The sequence below is a fragment of the Rhea pennata genome, chromosome 1 (assembly GCF_028389875.1).
Source record: "Rhea pennata isolate bPtePen1 chromosome 1, bPtePen1.pri, whole genome shotgun sequence".
Taxonomy (NCBI): Eukaryota; Metazoa; Chordata; class Aves; order Rheiformes; family Rheidae; genus Rhea; species Rhea pennata.
Window position 1 is genome coordinate 66,421,946 of NC_084663.1, and position 22,959 is coordinate 66,444,904.

A 22,959-nucleotide genomic window follows, 5' to 3' on the forward strand; every position below is an offset into this window, starting at 1 on the left:
AGTGATTTGTTGGCAATGCTAACAAGGGTGTTGTCAATAGTTGTTTATAAAGCAAACTAACTTAGAGCAGTTTTCTCATTCCCCTTTTTGGCTTTCTCTAAAGTTTGCTGCTTGCCCATATCATCCAACTGCTAGCTCTGTGACCCTCTGAACTCAGTCAGCCTCCTGTTAGTTGAAGCCTGCAGAGCAGCAGGTGTTGAAAACACATCATGACTGTGTAGCAGAACACTTACAGCATTGATTAGTTCTCTGTAAATGACTTAGAAATGTTCACTGTGGGCTTGCTCATGTGTTCTCTGAGCACAGAGATGTGCCTTTGCCAGTTCAAGCACATCTGGGTAACTCAGGTGCCAGTGTGATGTAAGCAGTTGCTTGTGAACTGCAGTTTTTAGATACTTCTCTTTTACAGCCAGTTGTGGACAGATTTCCAGGGAAGCAACATGCCCATTTCTGGGATGTGACGTGCAACTTCCTGCCAGTGTTTTCAACCATTGCTTCAAAGATTCAAGAGCTTTTAAACAATACCTTTATCAACTTTGAGAAAATACTGTGGTTTTTCTTAACTTCATCCTAAAAATGGCTGGACTACTTTTGCTGCAACTGTCTGAAAATATTTAGTCTGAGGTAAGCATGTTAGATGGAAAATTTCTGCCTAAACCCTGAAGGTTTGGCAGACTTATGAGCAACTGAAATCAGAGTCTTATAAAATAAATAGGCAAATTTAACTATTGTCATCTGTGCCAGGTGTCTGTCTATACTGTTTCTGCACAAATAATATGTGCAAGTTCTTAATATATCCTTTCTCTTTAGGAACCGGCTTTATTCTGGTAAAACTCATTAAAGTCTATGGAATTACAAGGTCATAAATCTGATATAACACTGGAAAGTCAGGCCCTATGGATATACTCTGTGTGTGGTATCAATCTATTTGCAGTGAATGTATAAATAAGACTTGTGGTGAAATGAGAAAAACAAGCTGCTTGTACATCATATAGGAATGAGCTCTGTGTTGTGCTTAATATTTTCCAGAAACAAATGTGGTGACAGACTTATCAGAAACACTGGCTGAAGTGAAGCTGTTGATCCAAACATCCTCATCATCCTTTATCCTGAAGCCAAAGCAAAAATGAGATATCCCAGTGGGTGTGGGGTCATAGTAACATTACTTTTTGTCATCATTATTATTATTATTATATTCAGATGTTGGTTGTGCTTACAATTATAGTACTGGCAGACAGACTCTATTAAAACTGCCAAAGCTGATCATCTAGCCCCAAATCTGATCATATTACTGAGAACACAGTCTGGGATTTTACAGGGGCCTGAGACAAATTGACTCTTTCTGCGTCGCCAGCTCATCTTGCTGTATCTATTTCAGAGTGAAGCAAAACATCTATTTAACTGAGCCTCGGCCTCTTGTTTGGATCCTTCTGGGTGGCTGTCAGGCCAAGACCGAGCAAAGTGAGTGGCCTCCAATAGTGGAGGGAACACCATGTATCCTTGTAGATTTGGAGGGTAAGTGAGCTCAAGTTCATTGAGCATGAGATATAAACAAGGGCTTTCGTTCCCATTTTGGCACCTTTTTTTGTAAGGGTTATGGAGAAAGAGAAATGTCTGACAATCTGATATGTGTCATTTCTCTGTGGTTAGGCTGATTATTCTTCTATCCCAGGGATAACAAGCCAACAGTGTTTATATGATGTACATTGTATCCAAGGGATAAATGGACCTATCAGCTAAACTGGAACAAAAGATATTCTTAAGGCAGGTCTAGCAGCCATCACTTCAGTGACTTTCCACTAAACAGAATGCTTTTCTGGATTTAATGGCTCACTGCATGAAAATGAAGAAATGAAGAGGTTAGCTTGCCCTCTGGAGAGAGTGAGATATGCTCTTTTGAAAGCAAGATAGATATTCAGATTAGTTGCAAGCAGACCCAAGGAAGCAAGAACCCCCAAAAAAGATGAAATGGCCATGTGCAAAATGATTATTAGGAGGAGATATTGAAGCATAAACAGCAGAGTAAAACTACCTGATCTGACTCCAAAGCAAGGCCTGTTTTCTACCATACGTCTCTGCAGCTGAATATTAAGGACTTCCTCAAAAGACAGTGCAAAGCTTCCAGGTCCTGTTTATTAAATCCCAGAACAGAAGCTCATGGGGCTTTGTGACTGCAGTACTGTCCTGTTTCACAAAACAGGGAGATCACATAACCTCCCCATTTACCTTACAGAGCTTAACAAGGGCACTGGAGTCTACAGGTTGAGCTCAAGTTCAAAGGGGGGTTTCTCAAATCATAGCTGATTCTTCCAAGCACTTGGTCACTGAAGATTATGACTGTGGCAGCATCTCCTTTCCTCAGTGCTGGCAAGAGATTGTTGTGAGTAGAATTCCCCAAAGAGGAAATTTTTGTTTTGATGTAGCTTATATTTTTGTTTATATATTTTTTTTCTCTAGTGGAAACTACTTGTAGATATCCTGTGGTTTCAAGGAAAACAAAATTGCCTTTTTAGTGGCAAAATTATTCACTTAGTCCTTCCCTGCACTGTGCAGTGCTACTGGCATATAAAGCTTGGAAGAGGGGATGTGGCTTTAGGCTCAGCAGCAACTAGTTTCAAGGGCAGGCAGGTCTGGAGCAGGTAGCTGCTTCTCACAGAGGTGAGATACTGTAGGAGGCAGGAATCTGCTGAATCCTGAAAATCAGCAGGAGACAGAAATCAGGAAGCTGCTTCTTGTAGAATCAAGCTCTTCCTCAAGTGAGTGAAAAGGTCTTCTGACTTGTAGCTTGCAAATTTCCCCAGAAGTCTGAGCTTCATAGAAGTTGGTTACCCCTGCCATTGTGGAGACAAGGTCACTCAATACAGCTGCTGCGCTTCTGCCACCTTCTCTCATAGCCACAAGATTGTGTATTCCAAGTGTCTACTCTGTTTTGAGCTCAGGAAGAGCTGTGATCTTGCTTCTGAGAGTGTCAGGATTTCCCTATCCTGTTTAGTTCAACAGTCATGAGAGAGAGAAGGGAAAGAGAGGAGAGTGATGCAGAGCTGTTTCCCCTCAAGGCGCCGGCTGTGCCTCTGCGATGTATATAGCAGTGAAGGGCAGTGATTCCTGAACCAGCCTGCTCCATTTCCAGAGCCTGCAAGCTCTGAGCGGGAGCAATTGCTGAGTCCATGCAGTCCTTTCCAGATGGGTCCCTCCCTCAGATCTGCATCCTTCAGTGGAGAAAGAGAAAGAAAGGGCAGTGTAATGTAATGCTGCATATGTCCAATTTCAAAGACTGGCTGGGCATGTATTTACTAGGTTAAGAAACACTCCTTCCATGTGCCATTTCTCTTTGTAAAATATTTCCCTGTCCCCTTTGCTTTATGAAACAGCTGTTCTTTAAACTACCAAGTGCTCTCCTTCCATGTCCCGCCTTTTTCTCTCTCCCTCTCTCTTAATGCAGTTACTGTCCTGACTTTCTGCCTTTCCTATCTGTTCTTTACCCTACACTGTCAGTGAATTGAACCAACCTGTTTCCACAGACCAGAAGCCTTCACAAGGAAGTCATAAAACTCAACCATCCTTTACACCCTACAGTGAAATGTTCAATGCTGTCCATGAAGCAGTGGATGCTCTGCTCTGGGCTATAGGCCCACCACTTTTCCAAACCCATTAGATTCGTATGGGTTGAGGCTTAGAAGGGAAAGCATCTTTGAGCTCCCTTTCCCTAAGTACTTATTTTCTTATTTGTTTGTTCTGTTCAAATTCAAAGATAGCAATTCTCTGGGAAGGTTAGACCTAGGTAGGAAGCATGTTTAGCCTAATTCAGCTGGTGTTGTTCCAACAGCTATGCTTGTTGTGCAGTTCAGGCACATCTATCTGTTGGATCTCAGTCAAAAAACAACCCTGCTGAAATCGAAGGAAACTGGGTTCCACAGAAGCTCATTGTGGAGGCTTGTCCTTCTGAAGAGATGACCATTAGATGAACAGCCAGTGAAAACAGGAATCTCTAGTTACTTTTCTAGCCATCCTGCTCTGAATATGGGACACAGTCCCATGTTTCCTTTTGATCTGGTAAGTTTCTCCTAATTTTCTTTGGATTTTTCTAAGTATCTATTTGACTCTAATGGATTTAGAATTGATTTGCATTGATTTGCATTGATTTACTGCATGATATTTCAGTGTGCTGTGACAGACAATTCAAATGGGTCAACTAAAAGCTACTGCTGTGTGGGAAAAGTAAAAACAGGAAGAAAAAGATACAAATTGTGCTGACAGCATAGTTCATGGAGAGGAGCCATTTCCCACTTCAATCTGAGCAATAGGCATTTAGATTCCACATGACAAAGAATATGACATTATCTTCCCTTTAATTCTTGCTTGTTGCCACTGAACTGTTTTCTTTTTATTTGAATCAGTAAGCAACTCTGAAGAGTAAATATAGCTGTTTTTTTTCTCTGTAGACAAATGTCTATGCAGAGCAGCAGTGAAGTTCAGCTTAGATAGTTATTTTAAGCAGCTCATTTTTGCTGCCTGACCTATATGACAGAGTTAAGGTCACATGAAAGTGCATCGTTTTTCCCAGATTAGATGATGTGCTTCATGCGTTGGACTGATGCTAATAATTTTGATTTCTGATACTAGAGCTAGAGGGAAAAAAAGGCACCTTAATTCTACTAGTCTTTGCTAAATCTTCTCAGAGGAATTTTGTAAGCTTTCTCTGTAAGCCACTTTGTCCTTTGGTTTCATCTTCAAAACTAAGGGCATCAGCTACCCTGTGAAGGACAGCATCACAGGGTGTTTTTCGTTGGCAGGATGAGCAGAGCATAGCTGTGAGCTTTGTTCTGCTTTTATTTTAGCACTGCCATTAAGTTGAATATCATATCTTTCATGATGTTGTTCCAGTTTTTTTATATACTGCAAATAGTGGTATGCTGCAGAGCAAGGCTGCCATTTAGAGGGACCTGAAAAAGCTGGAGAAATAAAATGACAGAAACGTCATGAATTTCAAGAAGGCAAATGCAAAATCTTTCACCTGCAAAATAATAATCCCATGCAACACTACAAGCTGGGAACTGTTCAACTAGAAATTAGCATTGCAGAAAAGAAGCTGAGTGTCCTGATGGACATCAAGCTGAACATGCGTCAGCAAAGTGCCTGTGCAACAATGAAAGAGAACCATACCACACACTGGGCAGCATTAATAACAGTATAGCCAGCAGGTCAAGGGAAGTGATGATTGCTCTCTGTTCAGCACTTGTGAGGCCACATCTGGCATGCTGTTTCCAGTTCTGGGCTCCCTAGTATGAGAAAGGCATTGATAGACTTGGAGCAATTTTAGCAAACAGCCACCAAGGTAGTCAAGGGGCTGGAGTACCTGATGTAGAAAAGGCTGAGGGAGCTGGGTTTCTTCAGCCTTAGGAAGAGAAGACTCAGTTGGAGTCTTATTGCCACCTTCAAAAACCTAATGGACACTGTAGAGATGACTGAACCCCTGAGGGGTGCAGAGAGAAATGATGAGAAGCAATAGACATGCGTTGCAGCAAGAGAACTCTTACCATATATAAGGAAAACTTTCTTCTCCAGGGAGCGGTGCAGTGCTGAAGAGAGGCCCAGAGAGACTGGAGGCCTTGAAGATTTTCAAAACTTGACTGTTCAAGGCCCTGAGCAACCTTAACTGGCTTTAAAGATAGCCCTGCTTTAAGTGGAGAGTTGGGCTAAATGTTCTCCAGATTATTCTATGCTTCTATTCTCCTGAGAGTATTTTACCAACTCATCAGATTTCTCTATCAGACTGTCAGACATTCAAGTTATAGCTGTTCATGATATCTTAGAAAGGAAATATTTGTGGCCTAAAGCTTTTGAACCATTAGTATAGACCTGATCCTGTGGACACTTACGTATGTGCTTTGAGCTATGCGTTGTATGTGTAGCCCTGACCCCACTGAATGGTTCAAAAAGGTTGAGACTCATACTTTATTTAGTATTCATTGATTTCAGTGGGGCCTTCCTGCAGAATGTGAAGTTAACTCTTTATGGGAATGAGATCTTTCAGATATGAACCTTTGTTTTACAGCACTGTATGGCTGCTCATTAAGTATACATTTCGTATGAGGTGTGTTCATTTTGCCTTGTAACCATAATTGCTATTTGATTCCCAAGTCTGGTTTTGTGAAAAAACTATCCCTGTCATCATTCCTATCCCTCACTAATGGTTCTCACTCCTTTAATTAGTTTCCAGTCCCACAAAGAACAGATATGACTATGATTCAATTGCGGGGATCACAAATAACTGAAAAGGAACATGTCGCCACTGGAACAGGACTGTAGGACAGCTTTGGAAGGTTCCCAGGGAACCACCATGGCTCCAGCCACATGCTTCTGCTCCCCCTCAAAATATTTTCATCACCTCACTTGTGCAAATGTCAGATTAACTGTTTGTGTGGCCCTGGCACAACTGAAAGGACAAAGCCTATTAGTGAGGGCCAGGTGCAGATGGCTGGAGGACAGTTGGGAACACCATCAAACTATCATAAGAAGATAAACCGGTGATTACTTTATGACGCAGGCATCTGTAGGCAGGTTACTGTTTCACAGTTCTCATCTGTATTCAACAATGCATCATTTACAAATGCAATTAAAAAATGAGTTGCCAGAGACTGCTTTGCTGACAGAAGGGAGGAGAGCACAGGCTCTTTGAAATGAGTGACCAAGAGCTGTTAGGAGGTGTTGGCATTAGTCCCCCTAATGATGTCACCTGGAGAGCTAAGCAGAGATGCCCGTAGACCGTCAGGCTGCTCAAATTGGCCACCATTCATCCTTGCTATAATACAGAAAAGGTCACTCTCGTGACTACTGCATTAGGCTCCTTCAGACCTTGCCCAGCAGCTATGAATGAATATAGAAGAAAAAAGAAATGAAACCTGAAGCTAGTAATGAAAAGAAGGAGAATGCAGCTGCAATGTGTTGTTGCACTGAGAACATGTAGGTTTGGCAGATATGTTCTGCCCCTGATCCCCCAGCAGATGATCCACAGAGAAAACGAGCTTTTGCTGTTGCTGTCAACTAATAATGTTATTCCTTTAGTTCTTACTGACAGAGATTTGAAGCTAAAGTCCCTAAGGTCTGCCCTCACCTGTGCTTCCATGCAGGGGGCTGTAAGGTTTCCTCATTCCTACAATTTCCCTTAAAAATAGCAAGACTATTCAGAAGGAGGGAAAAGACAGAGGAGAAACAATGACATCTTTGTCACTTTTGCTTCCATTACAGCAGTCTGTGAATTTGCTTGGAGGAAGTCAAGCAACTCGGGGATCCTGAGGGCAAAGTTTTAAGAGGCCTTTCACACTAATTGTATATTCTGCTACCCTTCTGCAGAGCAAGGACATTCTGATCTCATAGTAAGACAGCACAGTGATGCTGTGTAATGTACTATTAGCTCACTCAATTGCTTAGTGAATTCAGAATATGCCTTTTGTAATTAATAGAAAAACAGATATTCCTACTCCTCTGTTCTTGGAATTTAAATGATACTTTCATCAATGCCTCTTTTGACAAAACCATTTTTATGTAATAGAAAATACCAAGATTTTATTTCTCTTTTATCTGATATAATACATTTTGACTTTATTATAATGTGGAACAGCAGTTGCAATTTCAATTCCAGTATAAATGGGACCTATATCATATTACTATCATACAAAGCCTTGACATATCTCTCTAAAGCTTATCTGCAAACTGAAGTATTTTCCTGTTCCCTTATAAGGCTTGAGAGAGATCACAATCTAATGGAAATGTATTCTAGGGAGAAGTGTTCTGGACATCTATTTGTTTTTTGGATTGCATTTTAGTACAAATTTTCAGTTAAACTAGGAGCAGGGTGAAGCCTCCATATTTCTATGTCTCTGAAAGGCCTGCAACCAAATTGCAATACTGATCTGTATATTTTAACTGAGTCAGTGAATGAGAGCCATTTGAATGCTTCATGCTCTCTCTCTCTCTCTCACACAAATAATTGCAGTTTAAGGATTCATTCTAATGTTAATTTTCCCACTTCTCTGTTTAAAGTTGAGCTTGGAATTCTGCAAAAGAGACCCTTATCTCAATCTATTTTGAATCTGAAACCAGCTAAGTGTAAATATAAAAGTGACTCTACCTTTTTCTTAGTATACTTTTGACAAAGTGAGAGACAAAGGAATGTCATGTCTTAAAATGGCAAAATGAGTTAGTGTAGTGTGTCCGGTTATAAAAAAAAGTTTTAAAGAAGTTCACTGATGAAGAACAAAACAAAATTCTGCTTCACGTTTTTGAAACAGCAAGGAAAATGTTCAATGTCTAGGCTACGTTATCTGATCCAGATCCTGCCCAGCTTGTCAGTTCATTTACTTCTCCTTTGTCATTTAGTCTGATGCCATTTTTCCAGAACATCACTCCCAAGACCAGTCCTATTATCTGCAGACACTAGGATTGACAGGATCTTTATTAAAGTGAAATGAAGCTAAACGATAGAAGTTTTTGACTGAGTGACATTTAAAAATGAAGGTAGAGACTCCTGGGTTCTCCCAACTGCACCCACAACCTTCTTTTCGGTCACTAGGCAAATTTTTTAAACCATCTATACTTCAGCATGCCTGTATGACTCATAGCCTTTGCTAGTAGAACTAATTGGAAAATATTTTTCTTTCTATGGAAAATTCTGACTTTGGGAGTTACAAAACAAAACAAACAACTTCCATCCAGACCCCTAAATTTGTAACTAGAAGCTACAGCTTGCTGAAGGCTGAAAGTTCTGACTAGGAAACATCACAGCGATATTTCTGAAACTTCTGATTTCAGAGTCTCATGCCCCAGTCTCCAGTACAGTATGAAGTCTTGTCCTGACCAGTTCTCCCCTTTTGCACCAGTCCTGCACCTGCTTAACGGGCATGGGGTATAGTTAGTGTAGTGTGTCCTGAAAGATGCAGTCCAGTGGGAGAAATTGGCCATCTGAGGCTTCAAGACTGAAGCTCCTATGAAGAACTGTGAAAGATTTTTTTTTTTCTTCTTACCAACACAACATCTTTTGAATAAGTTAGCAAAAAGACTAAAAAAAAAGTATTTTATAGACAAGCCCTGCCTGTCCATTGTGACTGACGTTATTGGTCCCTTGAGATTTTTCTTGAGGCAGTCCCATTTGTTTTGAGATGGCTCTTGTGGGCGACCTAGCTGGCTGGTAACCCCACTGCCAGCTCAGCTGCTAATGGTATTCCCGGCATTTTTTTTTTTTCAGAACTCAAAGAAACATGAGCGTTTGGCTCAGGGATTTCTCCCCACATTTTTCCCGCGTAAAAGGAAAATTACAACTGAAAGAGACTTTGGAAAATCTCGTATCTTGACTTCTTCCTCACAGCATCCAGAACAAGTGTTTCAGGGGGACCACGTCCCCTCACTACAAGACTTAGAGACCTTCCAGGTCTGATAGCCCTTAGGACGGTTCCATGTTCCATGCTGCACTTTCTTGCACCGGTTCCATGCTGCACGTTCTTGTAGGGAGCATGGCAAAGCTCTGAGGCTGAGTCTTTTGCTTGGGCAGTGATTGTTACTGTACTGGTATTGCAGTGACCTTTTCAGTGTGTTAAACACTGGGAAAATAAGTAATGGACCACAGACAGTGCCCCCTAAAAAGAAAAGAGGAATAAATGCCATCAGCAAAGGGATTTTGTTATGTAAATAAGTACTTCTGTCAGCTGGCAACTGGGAAGGAATAATATCAGAAAATAATTCGTGTGGCGGTAGAAATGATTCTTGAGGACAGATGTAGAAGAGGCAGCCCTCTTGATGGGAATGAGTTGAGATGGTCACTGATGGCAGGGTAAGGGGACACTGGCTGGAACTGCGAGTGGGTCTGTGGGAATGGGCAGAATGAGGAAGGACTCTGAAGATGAGGACAAGGAGAAAGAAGCTAATTTAAATTAGGAATTCAAAGCAGATGAAACACTTTGATTGACTAGGCAAGAAAGTCAGCTTCAGAAGCAAGAAAAAATGAAGGCTGGCCAGTAAAGAAGGCTAATAAGTGAATGATAAAGATTTTATTGCAGAAACATGCAGCAAAAGAATTTAGTTACAATCATGATTTATTAAAATGAGCTAGGAAGCCTCCCAGTTCAGAGTGGCTTTTTATAGAGAAGGCAGCCCACATATTTCCTATCCAATTAGCAGAGAGATTTGTGGACATAGGATGTAGATACTGGCAGCCACAGGGTGAATGGAAGTGTATACATAAATCACAGTTTGACAAGAGAGGGAGAAAACTGTCTTGGCTCATCACAATCACTCCCCTGTCTGTCTGTCTCTTTTTTTTCCAATCTAGAACTGAAGTGTTTGTCCCCTCTAACAGCTGACCTGCCTTTGGTTCTTTTGATGCTGTGAAGTTCATCAATATTCATCAGAATTGGGGAGAGAGATTAATTTTCAGCAGAGACAGCCAGATGACTCACTGTCAAGACCAACACTGGCAGCAAGGCTGGATCCTTTGTTTTTTGGCATCTCCTGCAGTCCTACATCCTGTGGTAGAAAATCTATGCTGCCACTGAGGTGCTGCATGCTAGGGGAGGCCTCCTGAGGATCGTAAGGGGTCAGGCGTGACAATGGCTAATCCTAGCAACTCCAAAAGAAAGTACAGGAAAAGCTAAGCAAGCTTGTGAGGCGATGGCCAAAGGTTTTGAAGAGTGTGCTGCTACGTCTAGTTCATCATTAAGGGAAAGCCTTTGTAACTCTTTAGAGTTAGTTGGGTTGTCTTTTTTTTTTTTTTTAACTAGAAAATGAGTTTAACTTGTATGCTACTTTCCCAAGGTGCTAGCTAGTCTAAGCCAACCAATTCTCATTCATATTGTTTTTACTGTGTGAAGTGGCCTCTTGGTTAACGTAAATTACATTACATGTGCACCTATTTTAAGTTTTGTTAAAGTTGCATGTGTTGAGTGTGCTTGTGTGGACTTTGCATAGCAGTGTTGGGATGACATTTGCAAAAGACCTTAAACCCTATTTTAAAAGAAGTGTCATGTCACATAGCACAGTGCAGAGGTAGATGTTATGAATCTGCAAATGTTTACTGCCATGGGAAGTGTGGGGCAGAGACACCTTGTGTGGCTCCACAAGGCAGCTCCGTCTCAGCAGCAGGGCTGAAATCAGACTCCAGACTAGCTCTGCAGCTGGTGGGCTGCATCAGCTCTGCCTCCACTGGCTTGACCAGGTGGAAAGGGTTGATGAGTCCAGGGGTAGCCCTAAGAAGACGTTGCTGCTGATTTCTAGAACTAATACTTCAGCTGTGCCAGCCTCCTTGGAAATGTCTCAGATCTCTGTGCAGTGTTCCTGGGACAGCACAGATGTATCATAGAATCAGTAAGGTTGGAAGGGACCTCTGGAGATCATCTAGTCCAGCCTTCCTGCTCAGCAGGGTCACCTAGAGCATGTTAGACAGGGTTGCATGCAGGCAGGCCTTGAAGATCTTTAGAGAATGAGACTCCACAACCTCTCTGGGCAACCTGTGCCAGTGCCCTGTCACTCTCACAGGGAAGAAATTCCCCCCTCATGTTCAGGCAGAACTTCCTGTGGTTCAGTTTGTGCCCATTGCCTCTTGTCCTGTCACATGGGGCAACTGAAAAGAGTTTGTCCCCATCCCCTTGACACCCTCCCATGTGGCTTGTGCCTTTCTGAAAAATGGGGTTTAGATGTTTGTAGTGTTGCATTTGGCAAGTTCAGCCCGTGTCCAGAAGCCTCTGAAACAGCAGCAATAGCTGTCATCCTGCCTGCTCTAGTGTTACTGTGCCTTGTGCTGATACTTGCAGCAATTCCCATCAGATTTGAGGCCCTGCATAGACTTTGGTGGTGCTTATGCAGGTGGTGGCAGGTGCTATAGAGTGGGTGTCTACTTATTAGACATCACTTTTGCCAGGTTTGGCTGACCTGTTCAGACTATGGCAGATCAGAAGCAATACCAGACTTACCGTGTGTTTTCTTTCATCAGATAGCCAACAGAGAGTTAAATATTGCACCCACTGAGTAATAAAGTCCTACAGCTGAGCTGAGAGCAGGGTGAACACTTTTCATTATTTCAGTAGTCCAAATAATTATTTTTCTTAGTGCCCTTCATGTGAACCAAGTTAAGGCATTTCTTCTATGTAGTCAGTAGCATTACAAAAAGTCTGATTTTTTTTTTCCTCTGGAGTTTTCACTGATTTTGTTGTAACCCTTGGATTGTAATTCAGCCAACTCAGGTAGATGCTGTGGGCACCTCAGAGTGTTAAATTTTTCATTAAATAAAGGCTTACCTCACTGGATTGAAACTATTCACAGAACAGCAATCTTGTTCCCCACTTGCAAATCTCCATCTAATCTGACCTTTCTTTTTTGTAAGTGCAGAGCTAGAAAAAGAGAAATGAAAATCCCAAAGGTTTAGTACATACTTCTCCCAGCTGTCTGATATTTAGAAATCTCACATTGCAAAGGGCAGACAAAACTTCTGCTTTTTTTCCTTGTCAGATACACTTGCCACTAATTCAGCATTTGTTATCAGTTTGGGATGTAAATATGCAATTGACCTGGTGTCACTGAGATTTGCCTGGTTTCACATGTGATTCTGGGTTGCTTTTGGCATTCAGACACTCACAAGCTGATCCAAACTCACTCAGCAGATGCTTCTGTGTGCCTCTTCTATGTTTAACATTGGAAATGAAGCATGAAACCATGTGCTTTCTGTGCTGCCCTGACTTATGTCTTTATTCTTGTAAGAACACAGTTTATAGGTCTTCTGATTTATCATTTTTGAAGATAATGCAATGTAAAATACCAGGTTCCACCTGAGAAATGGCTGTGGGACTCTGACCTGCCCTCTCTTCCACGGGCCTGCTCCAGCTCTCTTGTGTTCAACAGCAACCTTTCCATTGACATCAGCAGAGATCTCCCAGGGCTCTGTGGATTATAAGGACCCAACACTGTGAACCAAACTCAGGTTAGTCATGGGCTTTTCTGTGATGAAATTCTTCAGCCTGTATTTTTCAGGAGTTCAAAAGTTCTTTATCATCTTTCCTGACTTGAATCTCAATGAAAAAGGGATGTACAGTTTGAGATTAAGCATGGGAGGAATTTTCTGAGGAGACATTCTGAGGAGGCAAGAGAGTATTCTGAGGAGGCAAGAGACAACACTTTGCTTTAGGTTTCTGGTCTGAAAATATCAACAGACTATATTATTCTGAAAAAAGCCACAAGAATGGTCCAGCCATTGCCACAGTGCCTGCAGGTTTGCAAAAATAAAGGGGAAATGTGCTTCTTATATCTCAAACAATCCATATAGTGTTCAAACATAATAGCACACCTGAATAAGTTTTGCATCTATCAAGTGTGATCACTTTAGTACTCAGCTGCAGTGCTGACTGAAGGGAAAACTGTTATTATCATGACTAACTATGTCTTGCAGGATTCTTTGCTTTTTGTGGCTTATATTCTTGTAATTATTTTTCTGCTACCAAAACTACAGCTTTTCAGTAATCTGAGCTCAGAAAAATGAAGGTCAGTCGTGGGAGGAGAGAAAACTGCTGAGAACACATCGAAAGGCAAAAGGTTTAAACCTCTGGCTCATGGTATCTTCCAGGAAATCCACCACCATATTGTTTGCAGTGATTAAAGGTGAGGAACTTAGCTGTGCGTGGGATTTCTTGCCTTTGAAACACATTTAGTTAATTATTCCATCTTAATTTATTTTCTACTCTAGAATAAGTCTTGCTGTGGGAAGCAGAGCATGGGAAACACAAGGTGGTGCTTTGTAGTGGCAAGGCTTCATCTATGGCATCATTTTTCATACTTGCAATATTAAACTACAGCATCCACAAGGGATGCACCATAATAGCAAAATGACATTAAAAATGATGGTGTATTTTATAAAAGCTCCCAGTTTCTCTCATAATATTTGCAGATAATCTCAGCTCACCAATTTGTAAAGTCATTATTCTCCATCTGTGATCTCCAGTGATAACCAAACAGATTTTTAGTTCATTTTTATCAACATTAGAGAGTTCATCACTAACCTGTTGAAAAAACAAAATGCCAGCATTAAAAGCAGTTTGAAGCAATATATTGTTATTCCAGCACTGCTCAAAACTGCATAACAACTGCTAATTAAAATGTTAAGGTCTTCCTTTTAGGAAGAGAGAAGATCTGTCTGCCTTTGTACAGTACTATCCACACATCCTTTTTATGATTTGCTTTTTAGGATTAGTGACTGGGGGCTTGCTTTTACTGGCATGAGACAATTTCGCCTGATCAGGTATATCCATTAAATGCCAGCAGCTGCAATTACGCATTTGCTTGTACCAAATATACTCCCTCAGACCATTGTGTATATGTGACCTCAGATCCCCAAATGACAGGTTCTTTTGCTGCCTTGGAGATGAACACAGTGTAATTTTTAAATCTTTTTTCATGACCTGGATTTTAGCAGACGTGCATGCACATTCTCACCCCACAAACCAAGCAAGAGCTACTTCATAAATGCAACAAAAGTTCCTTTAAAAACAGATTGAGAAATGAATGGAATGCCTGCCTCTGCACTTCATAACTTTTGTGTATAGTGTTCAAATTATAATGAGATTTAAATAGCACTTTGCACATTGTATGTTAGTACTGATATCTAGGCCTTATTTTTGCTTTGCATATTTATTTTATTAGGTTTTGTACTCACAGCTCCATATTCCTGAACTGCAGTATTACGAATGAACACTAGAGAGCTCCTTTTACTAAAGACATTTCACCAATGCGAAGGCAGAATCCCTAGGAGGTGCATTCCAAGCATTCCTCTCTCTTTTATTCAAAACAATTTTACTCGTTTTTCATTTTTATGTTAAAAAAATTAATATTCTCGAGGGAAGACTATCTTGCAGACAGAGCAATGGCTGCAGCTGTAACATCACATCTCCTTCCCCTCAACAAGTAAGAGATTTTGCAGTTGTAGCTTGGGAACTAATTATGCAGTTTCAGAGATAACAAAAAGTAAATCAAATGCTGCCAGCTTGGAAATTATAATTAAGTTCCCCTCTGAGTAGCAAACACATTCAATAGTGATTTATTATGACTATTACTATATTAATAATAGTAATAATACTATATTACTGTATTAATAATACTATATTACTGTATTAATAATAGTAATAGTCTGTGTCATGCACCTATGCAGAGTACATGTTTTTGTCTAAATTGCTGGGTTATAGTCACAGATGCTGGATGAATTCTAAACAGCTTCCTGCAGTCACTCTGCTGATAACCTTAAGCCTTACAACATACAAGTGATTGCTAAACACTACTCTATTAGCAAGTGATATAACAGGATGACGACTGGGTCTACTTTTTTCATTAGCTGTGTTTGACCTGTTCCACCAGTTGCCTTTATCCTATCAATCATTTATTCAAAAACAAAACAAAATCTCCTATGCTGTCACTGTAAGGGCATTTGCATTCCTGCTTTTCAGACTCTGATATAAGCACAGTTCTGCTGCCAGATACTATGATGTGACATCCTATCATATTCCCAGTTAGGGATTTTACTGTAGGGTTGATTTATAGATAACTATGTCCCAAAGTCAGTTGTGGAAGGGCACAGGATTTTGCCTCTTAAGCAAATGTCACAATTCTATCTCAAAATCTCGGAGTACAAAGACTGGAAAATTTCAGAAAGACTGGGGCAAGCCTTGTTCCAGCCTTTCTGGTGCACTATCATAGTGCTCAGTTAGAGCAGAGAAATAAACTGTCTCTGTAAAAGGCTGTAACAACAGCTATTCCCAGAGGCACCGGTATGCTGATACCCACTCTCCTCCTCCTCATCCCAGCGTGTACAGGAACCCAACAGCCAGTGAAATCCAGAACAGGGAGCCTTCATGCTCTATGCAGTTCTTTCCATTTCTCAATCAATTGTGTACACTTGGAAGCTGGCTGAGTAATTAGAAGATCTCTTTTCAGCTCCTACATGTATTTCCCATCAGATTTCCTTTGTATCCTTGGGCAGATCTCTTAGCCTTCCTATACTTCTGTTGCTTCAGATTTATTTGGTGATGAAGCTAGTGCTTTCATTCTTTGCCTCATCCTTCCTGCCCAGATTGGGGCAGAGAGTCTTTTACTGAGCACATGTGTGAGAATAGGCTTCGATGAACAAGCCTGAGCCTGGGTATTTTGAGACGCCTCTCAAAACCTGGCAATAGTTCAGCATCTGTGCAGCTGATGAGGCAAAGTGAGGCCTGGCTGGCACAGCTGAGAGACTGGGCTGGTAAGGTGGCAGAGTGATCCAAAAAGTTTGAGAATTGCTATTGCAGTTCCTCAGTGACACTTTTGGCTGGATTGACCAATTCATTTGAATTAAAATGTTCCAGGTCTGATTAGATGATTCCTTTCAGACAACCTGAAAAGGTGAAAATATTTACTGTTGTCTCTGCCTGGAAGTTAAGGAAGATGTTCTGCAGCAGGAGGTCAAATCTGAACAGTTTTACTTAGAAAACCAAAAAAACACTATTAGGAGTTGTGAGGAAGCTTTTCTTCCAGGGCAACCTAACTGTGTTAATGATAGTGAGCTAAAATGTTATATTAATATCTCTTCATTTAGTTTCTAAAACTAGCATGTGACAGTAATAGCTGGAAGCCAGATTCTAATGATAGTTGTGTTCTGTTCTTTTCAATCTGCAGTCTTTTAGAAATGCACTGCTAGAAGATAGAGAGGATTTGCAGCACAGGGCAACTCCTGGCCAGGAAGGTTAGTGTATGGTGGGAGAGGCTCCCTTTTGATTCTGCAGTACAAGTAAAAAAGTTCTTGCCTTGAGGTTCTTGTCTCTTATAAACTGTTCTGCATGAGCCTTGGCCGTGTCATTATGTGACTTGTACATTGGCTCACAAACATGCAGAGCAAGTGTCCAGCACTGGGCTCAGCAGCTCTCTTCTTAAGTGACCTTGAGCGATCTAGAAAATCCTTTCCTACCTATGAGAGCAGAGGGCTTGTAATGATAAAAACTGTAACAAAATACAGTGATAAGTTGCTGGACTGCAGCTAACAAAATTAAAAGGTGCAGTGAAGTCAGGGCTAGTATGTCTTTTATAAAATCTCATTTCTTAGAAAATTGCATTTTATTGTTTCCAGCCTTTGGGAGCTCATGTTACAGCCTAGACAAACCTAGCCCTGTCATTCATCAGTTAATTTTATGGCATGACAGGAGTCTGAAAAGTTAGAAGCCAGTTAAACAAATTAAAAAATTTAAAGAGATTCTCTGACTGCATCTTGCAAAAGAAAAAGAAAGGAACTCCCTTGGGATATCTTCCTTTCATAGGGATGATGCGTGGACCCCCCAAAAAGCAGCAAGAGTGAGGTGACCTCTGGAAAGAGAGAGGCTTGCAAAATTTTACAAAGGAAATTAAAATGTGATTCCTGTCATGTCACTCCATACGAGCCATTCTTTTCACATCAACATTTCAGACCACGTGATGTTCAGAAGAATTAAATCCTAACTGTGACTGCGAACTATTTTTTTTCCTAATTCGATTTCACTTCAACTGTCCAGAGAGCAAATCTTTTGGAAGGTATCCAAGACCTCAGCATCTGAGGAACTCTTTCTAGTAACGAATATAATAGCTCTGCCAATTTAGCTGACAGATGTGGTTATTTCAGTGACAAAGTGCCCTGGGACCTTCTAATCCCCTTTCTCAAAAAAAATCCCCCACTATTGCTTTATCTATCTCCCCAGAATACCTTGGAATGTGGATTTAGGAAAAATGGCTCATTTAATATCATTTTTATAAATCTTTATTTACGGGATCATGATCCATAGGCTATTCTTTTCACCAAGGTGTAACTTACTGTCAAGTCTGACTAGTGATAGTTTATAGACCAGTTGTGAGTTTAAATGGTCTCAGTGACACGAATACAAACTCAGCAGCTCAGCTCACTGCAGCTTAGAATGGATTAATTTCCTGTGGCAGATGTCAGCCTCATGCCAAGAAGACTAACCCTAGTCTTCATGATTTATCTGGTCTTCACAACTGCCAAACTTTGTAAATACAGAGATAACTGCAAGCCCAGATTACAAAGTGTGAGACTCTGAGAGACTCGTTTAAAGCTGGGTTGTGCCTGAATTTTCCTTTAGGTTCCTCTTTACAAAACTTTTCAGAGTAAGCTCAGTATGTTTTTACATTCTTTTATCATTTTTATCCTTGGTCTATTCAAGCAGTAGTGGTACAAGTGATGTTGCCTCCCATGTAATTAATATTTTTCTCTCCATCTTTTTTCCAAGAGAGTTAAGAGTACGGAGGTGTTGCAATTTGATAGAGTAATTTTTTGTTATTATTATTATTTTTTAATTTGTACTGCAGAAAGTTGGGCTTTTGCATGAAGAAGAAGAGGTTCATGAAAATCTTTGGGTCTTGTGGAGGATCGCTCATTATTCTCCAAGCAGCTTCCAGGAAAGCTCTGTCTCAGCACACATGGCCTCTGATCTACAGAAAAAAAAAAATCCATTGTCTTGTGCATGAGGAGCAGAGCTGTGAAATGAACTCTGTAATAAGGTCTATTAAGGTATGTTTGGCCACAGAGCATCTCTGACAGCCTCTAGAGAGCCTATAGGAAGAACTAAGAAGAAATACTTAGGAAGTGGCAGTTAGATCAGATGAGCCTAAGACCAAGCCGTAGGTCTGCTGTGATATTCCTGAGATGGAGGAAAAGGGAAAGTGTAACATCCTTCGGCTGGATTCCATTGCTGAGGTTTCCCTCACATGAAGAGCTTCATACTCTGCTATTTTTCACTGCTCTGAACAAAACGGAAAATGAAATAGCACAAACAAGTGAATGCAGGTCATCATTAAACAGGCCAGAGATGACAGAGAACAGTGCTTAGAGATGTTGCTGAGCAAGCAGTCAGTGACAGTGAGCTTACTAGATTTGCTCAACCATGACTAGTTTTGATCTACAAGTCTACTTCTAGTCTATGTATTCCAGTCCCAAAACACCAGCCAGAAAAATTCTAGATTCCTGTCGTAGGGACTCTAGGAGTGTTTTAGCTGAATTGTGGATGACTTTTAGCTTTAGGTGGAAGCCATGGGAGAGTTTTGTGAACTCCAGGCTAGGCAAATCTCAGTAATAAGGGTTTGAATTTGTTTAACGATAGAAATTCAAAGGTTACAAAATCCCATTGACTGAGAAGAAAGCTGGAGTAGAATCAGGCAGGAGGAGAGGTCAGCTGCAGTGCGTGAATGGAGCATGGGTGGACATGAGAAAGCATGACAGGCTCATCTTCCTGGAGATAGACTGTTGCCAGGCTCTGAAACAGGACAGCCCTGTGGTTCCTATTAGCAGGAGGAGCTGAAAATCCAGACTTCTATATGTATACTTGTTTCAGGGAAAAGAAGAGAAAAAGCACGTGTATATCTTTCCAGAGCTTTTCAGGTAAGCCAAAGGATTTGAATTCATGTGGACAAAGTATATATTACTAGTAAACATGGTTCATAACTTTAATATTGCCAGTGGAGCATAGTAATTCATTTTGTAATGTTGTAGTAAGGATGTAGGAAATCTCCATGTGAGCCTGTATTGGAGAGGAAAGAGATTTTGTTTTGAAACAGGTTTTACTCTCACCCTCGTGCTCCCAATCATGGAGACACATAAATCGAGGTGGTCTGGCCCAGATTGGCTTTAGTCACGCAGAGGAAAAAGAACACAGCCTATGGATCTCCATCAGGTCTCCTGGTTTTGTCTTAGTTTGGCAAGGGAGTGCTGGTTTTGAATGCACATTTTGGAGCCTTCAAGTGCTGACAGGGGCTGCGATCTCTTGTTTCTGCATCCTGTTCCACACCTGGAAAAGGATTCACTTTCATCTCCTAATCTGGGTGACTTACGGCACTAATGCTTTCCTTTGTCTTCCTTCCATCATTTGTTAGTGGGATTCAGTCTCTAGTCCGTTCTCTGTCTCACTCTATATGTAGTTTGCCTTTTGTTTGAGGTGGTCCTGGTAAACTGCACACAGATGTGCTGGAATCTTGTTGTAACCTACTGATCTAGGTGCTATCAGCACCTGCCATTCTCATAGTACTTCTTCTACCTTTCCTCCTTCTGTTTCCACACCAAGGTAATCACGTTCATTCTCCATTCAGAATTAATATTTCTATTGAAAATCCCACAGACTCACAGGAGTGCAGATAAGTGCTGAAGAGCGCAGATCACTGGACTATAAAGAAGATCCAGCTTCTCCTACCTCCAGTTCATTCCAATGAATGGTCTATGGAAACAATGGAGAGAGAAAAAGGATCTTGGAAAGGTACTCCAATAATTCCTAGCTGCCTCTTTCCTCTTCTCACCTTTCCCATGATACTGCCTTCTGAATCTGACACTGAACTGGAGTCTTTTAACAAAATTTGATTTCTTACGTGCTGTGATTTCCTTCTGAGACCGATGAACAGACCAATTCCACAAACAGCTATATCCCATGGTATGGGTTAGGGTTCTTATGCACATTATTTATTTCATTTGAGAAGCCGTACAGGAAGCTTTATTGCTTTGATTTTGACTGATCTATTGGCTGCTTTCGAATTTCAATCATTTTGTGAAAACAGCAAGCCAGCATGTGGTGATGTTGCAGGTGAAAAGCAGGCCTGCATAATACCTTCCCAGGTAGTGGACTGGGTTGTTTTAATTGTACCTGAAAACTTTGCTTAAACACAGCTAGAGCTGCTTTGTGCACATTGGTTTAAGAAGAGGCAGTGTCCAGAGTGGCTGATTGATGTGTTGTTTGATCTGGAGTGTTTGTTCAATATCACCACTGGAAAGCTGAGCACAGTAAAATAAAACTGTATTTGCTTGCAGAATTAAAATCCCCAAAAGTCATCTTTAAAGGAATATGCCATATTCCTTTCTCAGTAGCTTTTATGGAAACTTTCACCTTCCTCAAATTACAGTGACTCCATATGGCTTATTCTATGCTATAGATTTTAATATTTTTCCTGAAATTTTTTCCAGCTGTTGCTAATCATAGAGATATGAATAACACTATTATGCAGAGAACAGTCTTGACTGAACTTGATGCAGATTTATTCATTCATAATTTTTACATCTTAAATCCAAACATTAAAAATTTGAAGAAAGACAGGAAAGATAATTGTAACTATTGGCTTCTACTTTACTGTGATGAAATTGGGCTTGCTTGGTAATCAGAGCATAAATGTAGAGATTTTCTGATTTTATCTGATTATCTGATTTTATCAGACAATTTGCTGAGATTCCAGTTCAATAGAAACTAGAGATGGTAGAAGATCTTATGAATAAATCAGCCACTTTTAGGAGAGAGCTGTTACTGAGTTCCAGCTTAGAGATGCCCACAAAGCAAAACCAACTGAATATGAGTAAGAAACAAACCAGGGTTCTTTAACTTCTCTTCTTATTTCAATATAAAAGCTTCCAAGAGATGGTTACATTGAGGAACGTACAGCCAATTCTGAAGTCTGAGTACAGGGTAAAATTAAACTGATCCAGATTGATCCTCAAATAAAAATGCCTACTTTCTCTCACTGAAATCAGACTCTTCTTCAGAATCCAAAACCTCCGCACAATGCGAATTCCAACTTTAAATATTGACCAGAGTGCTGTGTCTGTACCAAATCTTTCTTATGCTACATTTGACTCCAACGCCCTTAGCAAGTCCAACATCCAGCTTTAAAGCCATGGTGCAATTTTTATGTGTCCTTGCACAGTCTTCGAGGAAGCATATGGTTTCTGAAATCAAACATGACAGATAGGTGCCTAATAAAACCCTAGCAATTCTGAGTAAGCAATTCTGACTTGGGTAGCACTTGTACTTTTGAGACACCTCCTACTGGCATCCGATTTACTAATGTTAATTTCACAAGAAACCTGTCCTTTTAAGACAACTTCTCTCCATCAAGATCTCCACATTAAATAGCATCACATCCATTGGGGCCTGCGTGTACTCAGAAACAACAATGAAGGCAGAGTAAAAATGCAGTCCAGGGCTATGTATTAAAAGTGAAAAAAAATGTTGGGCCATCTAAGAGTCCCTGATTCCTTCAGCCAAGAAAATGAGACTATTTTGAGTTGAGTTTTTCCCTTTTTCATTTTTGTGGTTCTCAGCCATTATCTGATTTCCATGAAGCCCATAAAAATTCAGCTTACCTAATCAACATTAAATAGATGAATGATGTAAGTGACAACTCTTATGGATCAGACACTACACTGGGTTTTTCCCTTGCTCTTATGCTATTGAAAAGCTCTTTCAGACAGAAGCACAACTGAGAACTCACTTTGGCTTTGGAAAATTTCTGCAATGTTTTTAGAGAAGAAAGAGTTCAGATCCACGCTCAATAAGAAAAATGCTTTATCTCCCCCCACTCCCCTTTTCTTCATGATTCTTCACTCACCCAAATCAAATAAACACAAATGCTTAGGGAGCATAATAATCTCATCAGCTGATGACTGAATCCACCGGAGTGGATTATTTCAGTAGGCTATGCTATATTCTACGTTTATTTTGTATGTGAAGAATTCCATTATTCTCATCACTGGGAATTTTTACCACCTTTGCATTGTCCCTGACCTTTAAACTGCAAATAACAAATCCAAGTCACTTTGTACCAATTTGCTCCACACCTCTCCCCTCTGTTACTTATAGTTGTTCTATTCATCATGGCCTGTACAACCGTGACCATAGACTGAAGCCTGAACTGGGTGTCCTCAAAAGCTGAAAATACATTTGTAATATGAGCTGAAAAAGAGATTCCCTCTAATCCAGTAACAACTATGGCAAGCTTTTCTCAGCTTGAAACCTCTCACTTTATACAAGCATATGAAACAGGTGATAAATGGTTCTAAAAATGGGTCACGGAGGCTTCTATGTTGCTTACCATATGTGTCAGTGATGGGTAATGTGCATCCACAGGGATCCACCAAGCAGTTTGTATCATGTGGTACCTTCTTGT

General features: G+C 40.6%; 1 long non-coding RNA gene across 1 annotated transcript; it reads left to right on the forward strand.

Annotated features, from left to right (window-relative positions):
• The first annotated feature begins 3,886 nt into the window (after positions 1-3,886).
• On the forward strand, positions 3,887-13,637 carry LOC134137314 (uncharacterized). The gene is made up of 3 exons (XR_009957663.1): positions 3,887-4,053; positions 12,806-12,964; positions 13,490-13,637. It is a non-coding gene; the product is annotated as an uncharacterized LOC134137314 (long non-coding RNA).
• Positions 13,638-22,959: the final 9,322 nt, after the last annotated feature.